Source organism: Malania oleifera, chromosome 5 (genome assembly GCF_029873635.1).
Source record: "Malania oleifera isolate guangnan ecotype guangnan chromosome 5, ASM2987363v1, whole genome shotgun sequence".
NCBI lineage: Eukaryota > Viridiplantae > Streptophyta > Magnoliopsida > Santalales > Ximeniaceae > Malania > Malania oleifera.
Genome location: NC_080421.1, coordinates 56,150,107 through 56,157,487, shown reverse-complemented (window position 1 = coordinate 56,157,487; position 7,381 = coordinate 56,150,107). Strand labels below are relative to the sequence as shown.

The following is a 7,381-nucleotide window of genomic DNA, read 5'->3' as shown; positions in this document are numbered from 1 at the left end:
TAGAGTATACTCTGGCCAAAGCTATATTTGCCTGGATAGTTCCCCTAAGTATCAGATTGCTACCCCAGTTCACACTAGATGTAGGCATGTCTTGCTTCAGTACACGACAATCACGAGCCATGTGGCCTAACTAGCCACAGTTGTAGAAGATAACCCCAAATGAGCGGTACTCACTCTTGTGCCATCTGAGGCACTTGGCACAATGATCCTACCTCTGACTCGCCTAAGTACCCTGGCGCTCGGTATTCTGACCGTAACCTGAGCTCTTGTTCCTCTTCTTCCACAATCCCTGATGAGATCCTGACTGAGAACCAGAAGGTACTGTCCTCTTCTTCGATTCCTAATCCACCTCTTCCGTTTGGATGCCGATCTCGATCACCATGGCCTTATCCACCAAAACCGAGAACTCGCGGATCTGAAGCATACCCACTAACTTGTAGATATCATTCCTCAAACCCTTCTTAAATCTCCAAGTTTTCTCGTACTCACTCGAGATCAAACACGGTGCGAAGCAGGATAGCTCTATATACTGAGTAGTGTACCCCTACACCATCATATCTCCTTGCAATAAAGCACAAAACTCATCTGCCTTCACATCGTGAGTGGAGGCCGGGAAGTATCTTTCGAAGAACACCTCCTTGAAATGGCTCCAAGACATCTTAGAGACACCGGCTCTCTACTACTCTAGCAGACTTACCGTAGTCCACCAATGCCCTGCCTCCCCAGACAGATGGAAGGTAGCGTATAGGACTCTCTGCTCATCTGTACATTGGAGGACCTCCAAAATCCTCTCGGTCTTTTTGACCCAGTCCTTCGCTATAATCGGGTCGGGTCCCTCTGCAAACGTCGGCGGGTGCATGCATGTGAACCTATCGATGGTACACCCTGCAGCAGTACGAGAGCATTCGCATCCCCTAACACTCCACCTAATTTCCTAAATGACCTACCTCGTCAAACCTCAAGGCACTGATAGGGACTCATCACTCGCAGTCTCCTTAGACCCACTCTCCAAGTTGTTATCCTTAGGTTCCATTCTGAAAATACAATAGGAACCTATTAGCATTCCTACACATATATGGTTAACACAATCATCTACAACTAATCATGTTAACTACCACCTCTCAGGTCTAGGTCTGTCCTATCACACTAACATAGAAGTCATCAATGGTTTGCTATGATTTTACTGAAATCGTCATTCCAGGAAAAACACGGAATACCGCCAATGAATCCTTGTCTAGCAACAAGACAACCCTCGACCAACTCTACCCAATTCCAACATCCTATACTCTGGTATGTACTCATAACCACGCCTAATGATTACGCACCGAAATTGCGTAATTGGACGTTTAACCCCAGCTTTACGGTTTATATTTTTAATTAAATGTCCAAAATTGTCCAATATTTTAATGAAGTGCCAAAATTATCATTCTTGAGTTTTATTGTGCAAATTATGAATTTTTGGTAATATTTTAACGTAGGAAAATTTCTGGGAATCAAAATCAACACCTGTTTGTATTTCATGCATAACTTTTCCGTCCGAACTCCGATCTAGACGATTTAAATTTTTTGAGAACGAGGAAAGGACTATCTACAACTTTCGTGTTTTGAGTTTTACAAGAGATGGGCTCCAATAGGGTCATATTTGGTTGAGAACGCAAAGAGCAAAGTTGAAGAGAAGAAAAAAAATAATAATAATAAAACCATGTTTTTTATGTGACCCAGCCATGCATGGCCGGGTCGGGTTAGCTACCAGCGGGTCATAGGTTTTTTTTTCCCTATCCTATTTATACCTTCTTTTCTTTCCCTTGTTGGGTGTGCCTCCGCTGCACCCTCTACACTCCCTCTCGTTCCCTTACCCTCTCTTCTCTTCCACGATCTTCTCCCCAACCTTTCTTCATGCTGTTTTTTTCAGCCAACCAGCCGTGAGCTAGCAGCCACAACCCCTTAGCACCATTCTTCTCTTTCCTCTGTCTACTTCCCTTTATCCTTCTCTCTCTGTTTTATCCTTACTCGTCCCTTCAGCCTCCTCTCCAGTGGATACACAGCAGAGCACAGCAGCTCTGCAACTCCACGGACCACCACCAGCGGCAACACCATCTCGGCCACTCTTCATTATAGCTGCCGTGACTCCAGCCCCTCTATTTTCCAGCCCAGCATCAGCAGCCCCTATGGCCAGCCGTGACTCCAGCCTCCCCGAAGCCAATCTCCAGCCCGAAAGCATCACTGCCACTGCCAGAACTCCGGAAAGTCTCCACCACAGCAACCCGAGAGTTCCACCGAGGCCTCCCTCTATTTTTTTTTCTCTTTTCCTTCTCTATCTCTCTCTCCCTTTGTTTTTCTTTTATGTCTTCTTTTATTATTAAGTTGGTTATGATCAATGTTTTTATTTATTGAAGTTAATTGGAAAAAAAATTGATTTTGTATGTTATTGTATTTCAATTATTTATTTGAATTCTCAAGTAATATTAGCAGTGAATTTTATTCGTTTTAAATTAATTATTTTTATTCGTAATTTTTGTTAAAGGTTCGTTTTTTATTGTCTACGTATGTGTTTCATTATCGTTCAAGTGTTAGGGTTGTTTTAATTTGTTATCTTTCGTTTTATTGATGCAATGAGCTACCATGGAATTGATTTGACTTGAAAATTGTGGATTACAAGCATGAACGGCTAAGTTCAGTAACTCGGGTTGTGGGTCGATGTCGTTTGCGTTCCATGGTTTATTAGTTATCCTATGATATCATTGTTAAACTTTTATTTAGTTAAAATCAAAAATTGAAGGGATCGTTGATAAATCGCTAGCTCTTGCTTCTTGTTTTGTTGTTGACGTTAGGCACATCAAAACCTTGATTTAATCTAGGATTTTCATCAACTAATTTACACGACATTCGGTTGATGCTTAATGAGTGTTTATATTTTCTTCCGTTGGGATGTGGCAAATTTACTCGAGCTTAGTAATAAAATTTCATCTTATTAATGCCTTGATTGGATTAACGAGAAGAGGAGTAAGGCCTAGGGATTTAGTAAACGATGGAAGCAAATAGACATTGACCCGTAATCCGAGTATTTGGTAAATTGTTTCAGTTAATCTGTTTAATTTGATTGCGTTAGTAGGTTTCCATTTTTGGAGAATTGATAGAATTTCAGTTTCATTTTGATAGTTTACTCAAGCTTCTCTCTTTTTGTTTACTGTTTTTAAAATCATAAAAGACCAAAAATATTTTCACACATTTTACAGCAACAGGAATTCACTAAACTTTCGCAAATACTTTGATACTCAGTGGTCCCTGTGGAATACGATCCGAGACTCATCCTTGATACAACTTGACACTTCTGCACTTGGAAGCACAACTCAGAACGAGTCAAGTTTTTGGCGCCGTTTCCGGGGACTAATTGGTGACATCGAAGTGTTTCTCAGATTTCAGAGAGGTGTTTTAGAGCTGTGAATGTCTTCACAGCCTGGGTGATATCTACTTCCTCTCCTTTGACCTATTTGCTTTTATTGCATTTATACTAAGTTTGTATGACTGGTTGGGCTAGCGATAACACATTTAGACTAGTCAGGACAGACTCATCCATCTCATCCTCAAGTGAACCTGTTTCACTTGAATCACTTGAATCACCATCTAACACGTGTAGCATCATGGCTGAAAATGAACCTCACGATATAGAGAACCCTAATAGGACACTTAGAGAATATTTGCAACCTGTTAGGACTAGCACCCCATCCTGCATTATTCTACCTTTGAATGCAAAAGCTTTTAATTTTAAACCTGGGATGATTCCATTGTTACCTCATTTTCATGGCATTGAATCTGAAAACCCATATTTGCATATTAAAGAGTTTGAAGAAGTTTGTTCCACATTCATGGATAGAACATGCACTGAGGAGGTAATAAGATTGAAATTGTTCCCATTTTCTTTAAAAGACAAAGCAAAAACCTAGTTGAATTCCTTAAGACCAAGATCCATTAGGACTTGGCAAGAAATGCAAATGGAGTTTTTAAAGAAATTTTTTCCCATGCAAAGAACTAATGCTTTGAAAAGACAAATAATGAATTTTTTCCAAAAGGATGTGGAGACATTTTATCAGTGTTGGGAACGTTTCAAAGATCTCTTAAATGCATGTCCTCACCATGGGTATAAAAATTGGAGGGTCATCAGTTTTTACTATGAGGGATTGCAACCAAAGATGAGGCAATTTGTAGAAACAATGTGCAATGGTGTGTTTTTCAATAAAGGGCCTGAAGAAGCTTTTGATTATTTTGATTACTTGGCTGAAAATGCCCAATCTTGGGATGTCTCTGATGTGTATGATAGATCTGAAAAGCAAAAATGCATTGGTGGGGGTGGTAAGTATCAATTGAAAGAAGTTGATGATTTGAATGCTAGGCTTGCGTTGATGTCTAAAAGGTTAGAGTCCATTGAACTTAAGAAGGTAAATGAAATGCACGTTTTACCATCATCTTCTGAAAAATGCAGCATATGTGAGGATCCAGGGCATGTGATTGATGCATGTCCAACTATTCCTGCTTTTAAGGAGGTTTTGCTTGATCAATCTAACCCAGTGCATATGGTTTCTAAGAATTCTTCTGGACCTTATTCTAATACATATAATGCAGGTTGGAGAAATCATCCAAATCTCAGTTGAAAAAATGATCAAGTGGGGCCATCTACGCAGGGACCAAGTCAGTATAATCCTTATACAGCCACTAGCCAAGGCTTGGGGCCACCTCATTTTCCAAATCAGCCACCCCAAATGCAAAGAGGAGGAGTGGAAGACTCCATACAAAAGTTAACTGTTAGCTTGCAATAGTTTATGCAGAGTCAGAGCACGATCAATAACCAAAACTCCCAGGCCATCAATGATATCAGAGGGACTCTCACTAAAGTAACCACCACTTTGAGTAACCAGGAGAAAGGAAAGTTTCCAGCTCAACCCCAGCCCAATCCACAAGGGTACAGTCGATCATCTCAGCATTCAGGTGAAGGGAGCAAGGTGAAATCAGTGAAAGCTATTACAACTTTGAGGAATGGTAAGGTTTTGGGTGACCCTGCCCATAGTGCAGGGAGTTCAGGAAAAAACGCTAATCCTCCTCTTGATAGCGGTGAGTCGAGTACTTTAAATTCACATAATGATGCATGTTCCACACTTGCACCATTTCCACAACGTTTGGTTTCTTTGCACAAGGATAAACAGCATGCTGAAATCTTGGAAATTTTTAAGCAAGTTAGGATTAACATTCCACTTCTAGATGCTATAAAACAAATTCCTGCTTATGCTAAATTTCTAAAGGATTTATGCACTGTAAAAAGCAAACTGAATGTGCAGAAAAAGGCCTTCCTCACTGAGCAAGTTAGTGCTATTATTCAAAATCACACACCACCTAAGTACAAGGATCCTGGGTCACCTACTATTTCATGTGTCATCGGAAACTCTAAGATAGGGCAGGCCTTGCTAGACTTAGGTGCGGGGGTTAATTTGCTACCTTATAGTGTGTATGAACAATTGGGGCTAGGAGAATTGAAAACCACATCCATTATCTTGCAGCTTGCTGATAGATCCATAAAAATTCCTAAGGGTATCATTGAGGACGTCTTGGTCCAAGTGGATAAATTTTACTACCCTGTGGATTTTGTGGTCTTGGATATGAAAGTGTCATCCCGCGCAAATTCTTCACCACCTGTGATTTTGGGAAGACCATTTTTAGCAACTTCTAATGCCATAATCAATTGTAGGAGTGGTGTTTTAAAATTGAGTTTTGGAAATATGACTTTAGAACTGAATATCTTCAATTTGTGCAGGCAACCTCAAGAACATGAAGAAATCCAAGAAGTCAATTCATTGGAATCTTTAATTGTAGACACTCCTTGGTTAAGCTATGATTGTGATGAGTAGTGGGAGGAATTAGAAGATTCCCTTGATTTAACTGAGTCCACTGATCATTTTTCTTCACTTTGTGTTGCAGGTGAGTCAACTGAGATGCAATGGAAGCTTAAATTTGAACCATTAACGGCAATACAAACCCCCGCACAACCATCCGATGAGAAGGCACCAGTGTTAGAATTGAAGCCACTACCACCGGAACTAAAATATGCCTACCTTGGACCAGAGAACTCATTCCCAGTGGTGATTTCTGCATTGTCGACTCTTGACCAAGAAAGTAAGTTGTTGAGAATTTTGACACAACACAAATCAGCCATTGGTTGGTCCATTGCCGACATTAAAGGTATAAGTCCTCTCATTTGTACACATAGGATATATTTGGAAGAGGATTCAAAACCCTCTAGAGAAATGCAAAGGAGACTAAACCCCACAATGAAAGAAGTGGTAAAAAAGGAAGTTTTGAAATTGTTAGACATAGGCATCATATATCCAATTGCTGACAGTAAATGGGTTAGTCCAATACAAGTTGTCCCAAAAAAATCAGGTATAACCGTTGTAGAAAATGATAAGGGAGAATTGGTGCCTACTAGAGAGACCACAGGTTGGAGGATGTGTGTAGATTATAGGAAATTGAATGCTGCCTCTATGAAGGATCATTTTCCTTTGCCTTTCCTTGACTAGTTTTAGAAAAAGTGGCAAGGCATGAATATTACTGTTTTTTAAATGGATTCTCCGATTATTATCAAATAGAAATAGCTCCAGAGGACCAAGAGAAGACTACCTTCACTTGTCCCTTTAGAACTTTTTCCTTTAGGAGAATGCCATTTGGACTATGCAATGCCCCGGCTACTTTTCAAAGATGCATGTTAAGTATTTTTAGCAACTTGATCGAGGACAGTGTAGAGGTATTCATGGATGACTTTTCAGTTTTTGGAAAAACATTTGATGCATGTTTGTCTAATTTGCAGGTTGTTTTGAAAATATGTGAAGAAAAGCAATTGTTGTTAAATTGAGAAAAATGTCACTTTATGGTCCAACAAGGAATAGTTTTAGGGCACATTGTATCCTATCGAGGCATAGGGGTGGATAAAGCTAAAATAGACTTGATTTCAAATTTGCCTGCACCTAAAAATGTGAAAGATGTTAGATCATTTTTAGGGCATGCCGGTTTTTATAGAAGATTCATAAAGAATTTTAGCTTTATTTCTAAACCTCTTTGCAAACTTTTGATGCATGATGTTAAATTTGAATGGACCCAAGAGTGTCAAAATGGTTTCGATGAATTGAAAACATGTCTCACCACTGCACCTATCATTCGATCTCCTGACTGGTCACTTCCTTTTGAATTAATGTGCGATGCAAGTGACTTCGCTGTGGGGGCTGTTCTTGGACAACGAAGAGATAAACTGCCATATGTTATATACTATGCTAGTAAAACTTTAAATGCGGCACAAAAGAACTATTCCACCACAGAAAAAGAACTACTAGCTATAGTA

General features: G+C 39.8%; 1 non-coding gene across 1 annotated transcript; it reads right to left on the bottom strand.

Annotated features, from left to right (window-relative positions):
- Nucleotides 1-4,033: 4,033 nt before the first annotated feature.
- On the bottom strand, nucleotides 4,034-4,141 carry LOC131156864 (small nucleolar RNA R71). The gene has a single exon (XR_009137130.1). It is a non-coding gene; the product is annotated as a small nucleolar RNA R71 (small nucleolar RNA).
- Between the last annotated feature and the right edge of the window lie 3,240 nt (nucleotides 4,142-7,381).